The sequence below is a fragment of the Anas platyrhynchos genome, chromosome Z (genome assembly GCF_047663525.1).
Source record: "Anas platyrhynchos isolate ZD024472 breed Pekin duck chromosome Z, IASCAAS_PekinDuck_T2T, whole genome shotgun sequence".
Lineage (NCBI taxonomy): Eukaryota > Metazoa > Chordata > Aves > Anseriformes > Anatidae > Anas > Anas platyrhynchos.
In genome coordinates, this window is record NC_092621.1 from 994,811 (window position 1) to 1,008,854 (window position 14,044).

The following is a 14,044-nucleotide window of genomic DNA, read 5'->3' on the forward strand; positions in this document are numbered from 1 at the left end:
AACCGCTTTTCTCTAAGTGCCTGTGTGCTTTGGAGACACTACTTAACACATCGCTGGCTTCTAAAGAGCCCAGCCTCCGTCTGGGTTTATTTGTATTTCTGGAGCCGCACAGAAGAAGGGAATAACTCCCGTCTGGTGGGTAAAAGCGGAGGCAGGGAAGGATTTGTGACCTGTGCACCTCGGGCAGGGGCAGAGGCGCAGCGCTCCAGCAGCCCCCTCCAGGCAGCAGCGTTATCTGCGGGCACCTGCTCTTTGCAGGATTGGGTCTCTAAGCCCTCGCCAATATCCCTTGTGTCGGCTTTTTTATCTGTGGCCATCAGAAAGGTCTTTTGGACTCCTAAGCTTATGTCAAATTACTCTTTCATGACACATTCCATGGTTTCCGTAATATGCTTTAGCGCCCGGCGGAGCAGTGGCTATTCGCAGTGCTTCTGCCTTTTGAGGCAAGGTTTGAATCACACCTAGGTATTTATAAAGAAAAAAAAATGGGGTGGTACATCAGCAAAAAATGAGAAAGATGTGGACTAAGTATGTCTTTAGATCTGCTCTCACCAGAGAAGAGGCATTGTCATGTTGCTGTGCTGTTGGATTAAACGGCGATGCTAATTAAAGATGTATCAAATTACCAAAAGGTAATTCAATTTTTTAGCCCACAAGACAGTACAAAATACTTGCTGAAGTACCATATCAATCGGCATACATTATTTAGAAATGTCTTAGTAATGTAATTTGAATGCAAAAAGGCAACACTTTACTTAGTCTTCACAATATTTCTTGGCTTTAAAAAAAAGAAATCCCAAACCATAGAAATCATGTTCTAGAAAGATTAAAAACCACAACTTTTTCAATACGTATTCAACCTTTCCCATCCATACTTTAAGTCCTTATATACCAAGAAAAAAGAAAAAGGAAAAAAAAATCAGGCATAAAATAGCCTAAGAATTTGAGCTGAGAAGAAGCTGAGGTGGGTTTCCCGGTTTGGGTTTGTTTCCATGCTTTCAATCCAGATAAATTACTTTCAAAGCCAAGCGATGAATATCAACCCAGTGCTGGGAAAGACAAAATGTGGACATTAGCTCTCCCTTTTCCTCATTAATTCTTATACTTTTGCAATTCTGATGGCTGCAAACCTTTAGCATCCCAACCTAGAAATAATTAAAACAGAGAGGGAGGATGAACTTGAAGGCGGAGATAAATTTCTCTCAGTAAATCACACTGACAAAGAGGCGTGAGGCCAAATTCATCCCTGGACGAGCCCCACCGGACGCGGTGTGCTGCACCGTGAGGGTATTTGGCCGCTCAGGTTTCACAGCAGTGGATGGGGATTTCTCGTGTAGGCGATTTTCCAGGTGCCCTGCAGTGCTGGGACTTTCCCCCCTGTGAAAATGGTGCAACTGGGACCAGCAGGAGGGGCCGTGGGGAGCTTGTCCAAGAGCCGAGGTGCCCCGGCTGTTTGCTGGGGGCTTGCACACCCTCGCTGCGGCTGCCCCCACACATCACCTTGGGACGGGGTCTGTCTGGGTGTCTGTCCATCTATCTGGCCGCCCGTGCAGGTGGAGAGGCTGTCAGGGACCCTGCCGGCTCTGGGCTGTGGAGATGCTGCCAGCGTTTACACAAAGGCGGCTTTTGTGCTGGATGTGTGCAACACAGGGCACTACGAAAAGCAAAAAATCAAAAGAAAATTGCGCCTATTGTTTTGCGTGCGATTAAAATTTCATCGTTAGGAGAATTTATTGGGGAAAGATGGTGTCGGGCTCCTGTAAAAGCTGGCAGCACTACCGGAGAGCCGAGAGAGATGGGGCTGCAGCAGCCACTTCGAAGGCTGGGAAATCTGGGCTGTAGGAATGAGCAATATTTTGCTAGCCCTGCGATGCTGGGACTGCAGCCACGTGGATCCCATGCCCTGCTTTGCCCTGCAGGGACTGCCTGGGGAAAGTCCCTGCACCTGGGGAGCAGGAGGAGGAGAAGGAGGAGGAGGAGGAGGAGGAAGAGCTCCTGCTGCCACCTGCACTGTGGTGGGACAAAGCAGCTCCTCAACACAGCCAGCATGGCCAGGGAGGCCCACAGGGATGGAGAGGGGGAATTCCCCAGCATCTTCCTAGCCCACATCCTGGGCGTTTCGTCCTACTGAGCCGTCTGGTGCTGTGACTTCATGGCACAAAGTCACAGAAAGCCACAGTGGCACTGAAGATGAGCTGGATGACCATGCCTGGGTTAATGTGAGCATTTTCTCCACAGTGGAGATCCACAATAAAGAGAGCAGTAGTCCAGAACTAGGGTCTGAGGCCCAAATTAAGACATTTTTAAAATGTAAGGAGGAAACAAAGGCTGGGACAGCATCCCCTCCCTGGAGGAGCGAGGAAGCATGTCCTCTTGCTGCAGCACAGCGTTTGTGTGTTTCTCTTCTATTTGTCTTCTGTCTTCCTGTTACCAGCTTGGTCCTGTTCTCCATTTCTCTGTTATTATTTCAGGAAGGCAGGATTTATTGACTTCACGTGCCACCAAAGCAAGGGCCACAAATAAAACAAAGCGGAGGCTGAGAGAAACGAACCCCCCTGGGTCGTGTGCTGCAGGCAGGTGAGGCTGGCAGCTCTGAAACATGCGGCAGCATTTGGGAATCCTAAAGGTGGAGGCGGGGACGGATTGCAACCCTTCTCCCCTCCCGAATTTCCCACCTCCCGGAGCAGACTCTCCTGACAGCCCAGCGCGGGAAGCGCTCCCCCAGCCTCACGCTGCCTTAGGCTTCTCCCATTTTCCGGAGCCTCCGAGCTGTTGGAAGCGGCTGCAGGTGCGAGGCTGCCAGCTCCGGGTGCAGCCTGCGATCCTTCTGCGCGAGACCCATTGGGTTTAATGGCTCAGATGCAAGAACAAGCTGATGCACTCTGCTTTTGAGCTTGGCATTGTGATACGCCTGACAGTTACATATGAATATTAGCCATCTGCAGGATATGAAGACACAGCTATGGCTTCTCTCTTTCTCTAGCTCCTCTTTTTCCTCTTTTCTTCTTTTTTTTTCTTTCTATTTTTTTTTTCTTTCTTTCTTTCCTTTTCTTTATTTTTTGTTTCATTTTTGGCGGATCAAATAATTGCTGAACCGTGTTTACCAGCGGTCTCTTCGGTCTTTGATTTAGATGAACATCTCTGAGCCCTGTTTGGAAAATTCTACTGAGAGTAAGACAATAACATTTAAAAAAAAAAATAAAAGAGAAAAAAGGGAGAACTGTGTAAAAGCTATGCTGAGAGAAATGTGCTGCAGATAACAGCCCTTCTGATATAAAGAGTTTATCTGAGCTTTGGATTAGCCAGTACTTGAATGGGAGCTTGGCTCTGGTGTTGAAACAAAGGTCATTTATCTGGACACTTGGGATGACTAAATAGATACGCCTAACTCGCCAGGCGTTAATCATGCGCTTTTTAGGTTACCACAATTAATTGTGTCTGTGCGGATGAAACTCCCCACACCTACAGCTGCCTGCAGCCCCCTCCCTGTGGCCGTCAGCTCTGCCGGGAAGGAGCCTGGTGGGGAGGACGGGCCGGCCCCGCACGCAGCCCCACAGCACTGCCAGGGGCAGAGGGCCCATGAGGGAGCAGTGCCTGGCCTGGGGCTGCCACCACCAAAAGATGGTTGGGGTCCAGCAGCTTGTAGGGCCCCGGCAGCCCCTCAGGCCCTGTCAGCCCCTCAGGCCCTGCCATGGCGGCCAGCAGCGGGAGCAGGCCCAAGGGAAGGCCGGAGATGCTCCCCCAGCCCAGCGGCCGCGGCCGGCTTGCAGCGACTGCAGAGCAAGAGTGTAATTGAGTTCAAGAGCACAATTAAGGAATCGCTTACTTGGGCTTTGTGCGATTTTGCCACAAATCATTTTAGCATGATGGGATGTGGATGCTGTGCCTTGAAAACATATGCTGGGGCATACTGGCATGTGGAGAAATTTAATCCAGTGCATTGATGTGCATCTAAATATGGGAATAGAAAACATCTTGATTGCCCATAGAAGGAATAACCTTCTCCTGCTCAAAGGGAATGTTTCTCCCTGTAATTCCATTGCCTTTGTGAGGATATATAGAGAGGGAGGGAGGAAAATGGGTTGTTGGTTTATGTCCCTCCTATCACAAATACAGAAGGAATTTGGGGGAATTCTTGGGACTCTTGCAACACCCATGCTAAACCCACCTCACCCAATGAAGCACTCTGGGCAGCTGCTCAAGGAAGTAAAAGGATTTGCCTAAATGAAACACAAGAGCTCAGAGCTGCCCTGGCAGCACACAGCCCACAGGGAACCACCCCGAAGGGCAAGCACTGCCTGGCACCCGAGGCATTGCCACCGTCTTCTCTCCCAGATAACCTCACTGGGATTTTTATCCCATGTGCAACAGAGAGGGCTAATTAAACAAAAATAGCAGATCACATTGATGTAGCTCTTTTGGTGTGTGGCTGTGGCATTGATTGCTTCACTTTTAGCTGTGTTACCACCACGAACAGGCGGTCGGTGCTGCTGTGGGCCAGCCGACAGCTCCCGTCCGCGTTTCTGAGGTGCCTTTCTCCATCGTGGCTCTTCAGCTGCACTTCTGAAACTCATCATCACTCAGCTATAGCTCATACTGCCCACTGAGGTGAAAAACCCCATGCGGGTCCACGTTACACACGTGGTGGGTACCCACAGTGTGTCATACACAGCTGGGGTCAGCACACCGCTGCACACTGCTGCGAGGGACATGCAGCTCCTGCTAAAGCAAAGGATAAACTCCAAGCCCCCGTGGCTCCCACCTGCACCGGGGAAAATGAGATGCCTGGGCCCTTGCAGAAAGTCACCTCTGCTCTCTTTCCTCGCGGAGATGTTTCTGCGGCAGCCCAGCTTCCCCGGGTGGCCTGACCCTGGTGCGAGAAGCAGGGTGAGACCAGGTGGGAACAGGCAGGAGAGGCAGGAAGAACGCACAGACACGCAGGGGACTTTTTGTGAACGATGATTCACGATGAAGAGCTGACTCACAGCGGAAACACACACTGCATGTACCGAGCTGAGCTTGCGGCACAAATAAGAGCCCTTACCGGAGCAGCACCACTGGGAATAGCCGCTCCTGTGCCAGCACCACCTGCGGTGACCTGGCTGCTCCTAGGAGAGCTCACACTGCTGCGAGGGGACAGGGAGCCGATAGCCTGCTTATACCAGGCTTAAAACTCTGGCCATGTGCTGGCTGGATGAGTTCTGAGCCAGAAAGCAGTCAGAAGAGTGGGTGCAAGGAAGCACAAGGAGCAGCACCGCGGGAGCAGTGCCACTGGGGAGCAGGGCACGGGGCAGCAGGGACCCAGCTGCAGCAGGGGACAAGTGGCCGTGACAATGAAGCACGCGTGCCCTGCTCTGGGCTGCAGGAGGGGGCTCCCCGCTAACTTTGCAACTTCGTGATTAACAAAGGTTGCGCTTAAGATGCCTGTGTCTACTGCTTAATAACACCCAAATTAGTCTCGATGGAATTAGCTGTAATTAAGGACATTGTGAAATATGGTGGGGGCAAACAGAATTACACTGTATTACTTTATTAATAATATTCTTTAACTACACTGTAAATTGCTATTAGGCCTGCATATTACTGCCTGGATATGGAAATAGTCTTTTGCTATGCTAATCTAACACAATTTTCTTTTAAATGTAAACAAATTATACTCTATTAATATGCTGTTCTACTTGCATAGTTAATTATTGTAACAGTAAGGAATAAAATTGTTCTGCTTTCTCTGTTTCTGATGGAAAAAGGGCTACATAAATAGTTTAATGGGGAACTAATTATGCAAAAAATTTAGATGCCTAAAATGTGTTTGTAATTGCATTAAAATGGTCTTCTGTTCAAATATTGGAAAGCCTGCTAATTGGAGGCTAGCTGGAAATTTAAATATTGTGAATCAATGATTTTAATACAGTACATGTTTGGTTGTGTTTCTGTTCATATTTGTCTTTGGAAATGAAGGGAACGTTCGGCGGTGTTTAACGAGAGGAGCTCTGGGTTTCATACCAACGAGGCTGGCGAGCGCAGGGCACGCAGGCTGAGTGCATCCCTCGTCCCAGCACGGGGCAGCGAGCACGGACGGCGATGGCACCCAGCTATCAGCACCCTGGGGCCACCGAAACACGAGGGGCTCCTCAGCCCCACCGCTCCCGGCAGCGCCCCGGGGCTCGGCGGCTGCTCCCGGGCGCAGCGATTGGAGTGGAAGCAGGGGAACAGCTTGTGGTACAAAGACAAGGGTGGATTTCCAAATGGCTAATCTCCAGCCACCCACACAAGTTTTGTCTCTCTTTAGCACCTTTCCCTGTTGCTAAGTCTCGCATCCAAAAAAACGAAGAGGAGACACTTCCAAATTATGCAGCAATATTGTGGCGAGCCGCCGAAAACAGGCGCCGAGGAGATCTCGAGGAGCGCGGCAAAATCGTCAGCAGCCCAGGCCTGCCGGGCCATCCCAGCCACCCCGGTGCTCTGTGGGCACACCAGCGACTTTGGGGAACCTCTGCGAGCAGCAGGCCTGGCACGGGGCTCGGCAGGGACACGTGGTGGTGCCAAAATAGCGGTTATTTTCTGAGCTGTCATAGCGAGAGGAAGCACAGCAGGGAATGGTGATGCCCTCCCTGCCAGCCCTCGTCCTCCCAGAGGACAGGAGGTGCCGTGGAAGGTAAAGGCCGCAGGAACAAAAACCTGGCCACAGATGAGGCAAATTCCTCGCAGCTTCACCCAGCTTCCAGAGAGCTGGGCTGCAAAATAGGCCATGGAAAAGCGATCGTATCCCCCATGTGCTAAGCCCTCCGTTTGCCTCTCAGGACCTGGTGCATTAAATAGAAAGACTTCACTTTGTTTGACGGCACTTGACGTGACCGCCCTGTGCCGTGCTATTTCTGTGGTGAGATGGCAGGGGGAGGAAAAACCCTTAAAATACACCTGAGGTAGAGGACAGCCCTCGAAGTGCAAACACCTGACAAATTAGATCGGTCCGTGAGCTAGCACTTCCATTTTCATAGTAAATACCCTATCAAACAGAATTTCTTTAGCCTGCTTGTAAGAAGCTGAAGGAATCATTTGCTACGGGGAGGAAAAAAAAAAAAAAAAAAAGAATAAAAAAAGACATGTCATATCCCAGCTATCCTGCCAAAATCCCCAAACAGCTTCCTTGCTGTTTAAGAGAAGAGCATTTTAAATATCTTTGCAGAGTCTTGTCTGTTTGTCTGACAGATGTCTGCAATGTACTGGGAACTGCATTCATGCTTAGAATGTAAATAAGATTATAGGTCTTTAAATATTCCCATTACAATGTATTTACCTAGATGCTGATGAAAATAAATAGGAAGCATTTCTGGTGTGTTGTTTTTTTTTTCTTTTTCTTTTTTTTTTTTTTTTTTTCCCTGGCAGGTTTTTTCTCTGCATCCCACAAACAGGCTTAGCATTTTTTTTTTTGCCTTGTCAGTTAAATGCTCAGGTTTCCACTCGAATCTCGTGGCTGGCCCAAAGCACACATCTGTTAAACTAAAAGGCTACAAATATGGATTGCTCCTTTGGAAGCGCCACCGATAGCCTTTTCTCTTCGGGCCACGTAACAAAAGTCTGAACAACAGGGCTTATTCGGGGATTGTTCTGCCCACCTGGGAGCCAGGGCATTCCCTGGGATAAAGGGGCAAGCTCCCAGCCTTACAGCGGTGCTGCAGGTGGTGTTTGGCTGCTCAGGAGCAGCTCAGCACCCACAGCCATACCCAAGGACATGGTCCCTGGGTCCGTCCCCACCAGGGCCTGTCCCTCTGGGGCTGAAATCCAGAAATTAATTCAACCAAATCGGCATTCCTAAGGCAAAGCCTGACTTCAGAGCCCCGCAGCAGACACCACGGCCCTGCTGCTTCGCCCTGCTCCTGCCCCTGCCCTTGTGGGGGCTCCCACCAGGTCGAGTGGTTTCGCTAAATACCCGGGGCTTAGATCTCGGATGCCAAGAGCCAACCCGATGTTCTGGCTGAGTAATAAATCCCTTAAAAGCGGCGTTTGAATTTGTAATGGAAATGTTGACAGAGCCTCAACGAGAGCGGCGCGAGCGCCACAAAGTCAATCCCGTAATTGATCCTGACTTCTACACGGAGCCACATGTGCGGGGCTTTGTGCGCTGGGCAGCGGTTGTTAATATAGCTGCTTTCACCTGAAACAAATGAGGTCTAATTAGATTAATCTGTAAATCAGTGCTCACCAGTTGTATGATTAATGAGCGCTTTGCATTCCTCAAAGATCAGATGAATGGATTATTTGAAGGGATTTAATAGGAAATAATAGATTTTCTCATCTGTGACAGGGCTAGCGGGGAACCCGCGTCCTCCTCGCCAGCCTCCTGAAGGCAGGCGAGGAGAAGCGGAGAGGCAGAAATTTGCGGCTCAATCTGTCCTTCCTCCCGACGAGCTGAACTTCGGATTGCGCGGGTGTCAGATGGACACTCTACAGCTGTTACGGAACCATGTGTCAACATTATTTACTAAACGAATGTGATGATAATTACGGCCCAAAGTACGGGGAGAAGCACGCGGGCAGGATGGACATACATACTTAATGATTTCATTCTCCTGCACTCGGAGGCGGTGGGAGCCGAGCCCGTCGCTGGAGACATGTCGGAGCAGCAGCGCAAGCTGTCTGTGCAGGATCCAGCGCTGACTGTATGCGGCAGCATGCATTCAAAGTCAAAAATTAATTTACAAATGGTTTTCAGGGTTCCCACCAGATGGAAGAGCAATGAAGTCACGAGCGGTGCTTCGCCGCCGCTTAACCCTTGAGCGGACGGGCTGCCGGGGGAGCGGGGCCAGCCGTAAAAAATAATCATCGCAGGCCCCATTCGGAGTTTATTTTTAAAATGGTTACTTTAAAACCGAAACACCTGTACTTTTACGGCTTGCTGAGATGGACTGCAACAGCACATGCAGCAGGCAGATGTGTAACCGGAGCCCTCGGAGCTGGTTCGAATTATAAAAACATTGCTTGAAAAGAAAGGGAGGGGGCTTTGGGAGGGCGTTTTTAAGAAGGGCTTTTATTTCCAGATCAAACCTGGATCATTAAAGAGTTTCTTCACATCACCTTTTGCTCCTGCTGAGCACCGCCTCGCTTTACAGTGTCATGGGGAGCTCTGCCGGATCCTTCCCAGGAGCTGGGGAAGGAAGAGGAGGGGACCGTGCCCCACAGGTTCAGGTGGCCATTGAGGAACCTTCACCAAACCTTTATTCCTCCCAACCCACCCCCTGCTTGGGCAGCGTCAGCATGCAGGGCAAGGATCCCAAATCTCTCCTTATCTGAACAGGTGAAAAAAGCACTTTTTTAAGAGCGGTTTGGGCGAACCCCCTGCTTCAGAAGGCAGCGCTGCGTGCGCCCCCCAGGGACGCAGCCCGTGCCCCTTGCGGCCACCAGGAGCTGTTCAGGGCGTGCTCAGCCTGGCTCGAGCCGCTCCCAGGCGCAGCTTTTCTGGGAAGCTGCTCCATCTCTCCATGAATTAAATTCTTCAGGCCGCCCAAGAGAGGTTGGGGGGGTGCTGAGCTTGGACGGGCTCCCCGCGTTTGCGCAACGCTGTTATAAAACACGCTTTGTGGCCGAGGACGAGGCTCGCACGTCTCCCGCCAGCGAGCCTTCGCATCCCTCCCACTGCTTTTCCGCAGGGGGGATATGAAATCCGTGGATGAGCACCAACTTTTATCGGAGGAAGAGCGAGATATCCTTGGAGAGCTCGGCAGCCCTTCCTGCCAGCCCCAGCTCCGCCTTGGAGCCGCCGCGCTCCGCGCCCTCCGCCCAGCCCTGGGTGCACGAAGCCCCCTCCACACCGCTCGCCATGGTGCTGCTGCCATAAGCCGGGGGGCTGGGGGTTTAGCTGGGTTTACCCCAAAATCTGGAGCAGTTTCTGCTGCAGACGTGGAGGCGGTGGGGGTGTGGAGGTCGCAGGGGCCGCTTGTCCCCAGCCCTGGTCCCGGGGCTGCCGAGGGCGGGCGCTGTCGCTCTGAGGAGGTTTGGATTTTTCCTCCCTACAATTTGCCTAGCAATATTGCAAAGACCATAATAGGAAGAAGAATCTCTTTTTCATCCCAGCCCTTTCAGTACCTTTTGGGATTATCCCGTGGCTCTGCAAAGTGACCTGACCTCCAGTACATGGTGCCCTTTTTTTTTTCTTCTTCCTTTTTCTTTCCCTTTTTTTTTTTTTTTTTAACTCCGAGCTCATTTGAAAATTCCAATTTCTATAATAATTTGATGCAGCTGCTAAGATGTTCTTTTTCTTTTGATCACTGTTATTAATGATGTGCTGTAACATATGCAACGCTAGCAATCCCAGCTACTATTTCTTACAAAGATCATTTTGTACTTCCCCCTCATTCTCCCCCCCCTTCCTCCCCCCCTTCTCTGATGAAGCTCATATGTTTTAGGAAGTTCATCTCAGAGTTATTAGTCTAAGAATTAGGAAATGTGTGGGCAGCTCCTCTGTGGTATAAAAGAAATTGGAAAAAGAAACCATTCCCCTTTATTCCCAAAAGAAGGATATTGGCTTTATTTTTGGTCCTGAGTTTGCTGCTAAATATTTCACGGTTCATTCCTAATGGCATCCTTTGTAACTTTTACTTGCTTCGGTGTTCTGATGAAGCCGAGCTTTCTACTTTATTTATTTTTTTTAAATTTATTTTAATTTCTTAAATGCTAACAAGCCAAATGGCCATCTCGGGGATGTCAATGCAAATGCCAGGGGACTCCACGGGAGCCTGGGGATTTGCCCTGGGCTGGCAACACCGCGAGGGAGCTCAGCAACTGGAAAGCAGGGCTAAATAAATAAATATACAGAGGGATCTAATCTGGATTCGCAGATTGGACTTTCTCTTTTCTTTTTTTTTTTTTTTTTTCTTTCCTTTTTTTTTTTTTTCTTTTTGAAATTTCTCTTGTGTTGGTCCTAATCATTTAAACATAACGACATGAATGAGGAATTCCTCACAGCAGAGAGCCACGCCGGAGGCGCCCCCACCCCAGGAGATGGGAGGCGTGGGGCAGCCTGGGGCTGGATTGGGCTCTGCACCCCTCTTTAGCTGCTCCCTCGGGGCTGATTGAGGTGCCCAGGGGGATATGGGGGGCAGGAGGGGCAGTTCTGGCTGTCCCCCACCCCACATCCAGCAGCGTCAGCCCCCTTCTCACCCTGGGTTGCCAGCAATGCCAGGCACGGCGGGGACCCCGAGGGGAAACCCAGCTCTCGGTGGCCCCCTCGGTGGTGTCACACACCCAGAGCCCTGGAACAACCTCGCAGGGAGTTTTTTTCTGCCAGCACGTGCATGCACAAGCACGCACATGGATGTACATGTATGCACACACATGAACACGTACATGTATGTGCACGGATGATGTGTGCAACTGCGCCCATGCATGCACACGTGCAAAAATGCGCACACACGTGCACAAATGCACACACACGTGGACAAATGCAAACAAATGCACACGCATCTGCACAAAATCACACACCTGCACACCCCCAGGGACAAGCAGGAGCACAGCAGGGCCATGGGGCCATGGGGGTGCCAGGCGTGTGCCAGCCCAGCGCCCCGCTGCGCGCAGGGGGCCGGCAGCTCCGTGGGGCTGCTGGCAGGAGCCGAGCAGCGGGGCTCAGAGCGGCGATGCCTGCCCAAGGCAGCGCTTCAGGTTGACGAGGGCGCAGGGGGGGAAGGCAGTGCGAAAGGAGTGCCCTGCTCTCAGGCTGTGCTGCTAAAATGGAGCGCCGCCGAACAAAGCGGCGTGTTGGGGCGCCGAGCGCTGGCACCACTTGGCACAGCCAGGGAGCCCCCGGCCAGGAGAGCGGCTGGCCGGGTTGCCAAACCCCTCGCCGTCCTCCCCTTGGGCTCACCCTTGTGCAAACTCGACGATTTTTTAGTCTGCCAGCCCCGGAACGAAGGGAAGAGGGAGACATGATTGAGGGTGCGCGTATTGACAGGCTCTGCTAAATGGCTCCTTATTCATGAGGCTGGCTGCGGAAGTTTTCGTGCCCTACATTTCTCCCCCCAAATTGGCACAAAGCAACCACAAAAAAAAAAAAAATTAAAAAAAAAAAAAAAAAACGAAGCTGTGATTTCCCCCCCTTCTCCTATTCTTTCTTTCTCTTTTTTTTTTTTTTTTTTCTTTTTTCCTTTTTTTTTTCCTTTTTTTTTTTTTTTTTTTAATTGCCTCGCTGTACGGGCAAAACAGGTGCTGAAATGCGAAACCCTGCTGAGGGATTTCCTCTGCGGAACAGCTCGGTGCGAGCGCGGACCTCAAGTTAGCCGTGCTCCCGGTGCCGTGCGCGAAGAGCGGCTGCATCTCCCCTGGAAAGGGGCTCCGTGCCGCTGACTGTCAACAAAGCAGCACACTGTCACTTTAAGAAAAAATAAACTAAAATATGAACTACCAAAAACCCTGCCATTTCCAGCCTGGGCTTGATTAATGATTTTTCTATCTAATAAAAGGTTCACAAACCATCTGTTTTTCTCCCTAATGCCTTGCCCAAAGGTTTTTCGTTCCTATTTCAGGCTTGGGGCCAACTGACATTCCCCTCTTTTTTTTTTTCCCAGCCTTGTAAACAAACCCTTCTCTCTTTTTAATCTTCCAGTGCTGTTTCCTACCCATCGTTATGCATATTCATTGCGAGTAAACATTTTTAGTGTCTACACTTAATCTCTTCCACTGGCAATTACTGTTCTATGCTGTTTTGTAATGCAGAAGGGCCAACGCTTTCCCTTCTAATAACAGCTGGGTCGCAGATGGGGCCTGCAGTCATTGTAGAAAATAAAAATTTACAAGATGCCAGTGGAATTTATTTCAGTTTTATGGAGTCACAGGAGGAACCTTTCTGTTATCCGCCTTCAGTGAAATCTGCAGGCACAAGGCAAGCTTTTGACATTTAATCAAAGGGGGGTTCAGGTAGGGTCTGGAACAACACGAGGAAGAAAGCAGGTGGATCGTATTAGGCAGTGCCATGGTTAATTTATTTAGAAGTGATTGGCTTAGATGTGTGCAGCCAATATTTGACATCGTGTATATATCTTGTTTAGCAGCCCGCTCCTCAGCCCTCACCGCCGCCGAGGCGCACAGCACCGGGCCAGGTGTGGGGCTGGGTGCGGTGCTGTGCGGGGAGGGAGCTGGGCTGTGTCTTGCTGTGCTGTTTTGTGCTGTATTGTGCCGTGCCGTGCCGTGCCGTGCCATGCTGTGCCACGCCGTGCCATGCCGTGCCATGCCGTGCCATGCTGTGCCATGCCGTGCCGTGCCATGCCATGCTGTTCCGTGCCACCCCGTGCCGCACCGCACCGCTCCCAGCCCCTCTCCCAGCCCCACCGCCAGCCCCTGCTGCTGAGCGCAGGCACCAAGCTGCAGCCCAGCCAAGGGCTTTTCACCAGAAACCCCCCCTTAATTGGGTGCTGCGAGAATCACTTTCCGAGGAAGGGTTTTGAAATGCCGTGTCTCTGGGCTAGCACAGGGCTGGCGCAGGATTAGTCTCCTGGTTCTGCCACGTTGAAGAGCTACGTGCAAATACAGCGGTGAAAAATGAGCATCTTTACATTTGCCAGGCCGTGCTTTGCTTTCAGCAGCAGCCCCGTAAAGCCGGGAGAAGCCGTGACTGCAGCGCATCCGCGGGGGCTTCCCTGTGCCATGCCAGGGGATGTTTCGGGTGGCGGGGCTGGAGGCGCTGCCCAGGCCTGCCCAGCTGGGCACAAAGGCATTTTGGTGAGCACCACCGCGCCCCAGCAGCAGAAACCATCTCAGCAAAAAATATTGGGCAGGCCAGGTGATGGTGCGGGTGCTGGCAGCGATGTCCTGGCCGGGGCAGGTGGGCACAGCCTCGGCATGGCCATGGCACCGCGTGGAAATGGCACAGCGCAGCATGGGACACCTATGAAGATTTTTCCATTTTTTATTTTATTTATTTTTATTTTTTTTTGAATGAGAAGGGGACAAGTAGGAAGCCTTGCATCCCTCTTTATTTTTTTTTTTATTTTTTTTTTCCCTCCCCCTCCGTTACCAGCATCCAGAACCAGAAACTTATCGACTCGCTCAAATTAAT

At 50.9% G+C, this 14,044-nt stretch overlaps 1 long non-coding RNA gene across 1 annotated transcript in view; it reads right to left on the reverse strand.

The window, feature by feature from the left end:
• Positions 1–14,044, reverse strand: part of LOC113840255 (uncharacterized) — a 53,286-nt gene that overhangs the window by 2,486 nt on the left and 36,756 nt on the right. The window lies entirely within an intron of this gene.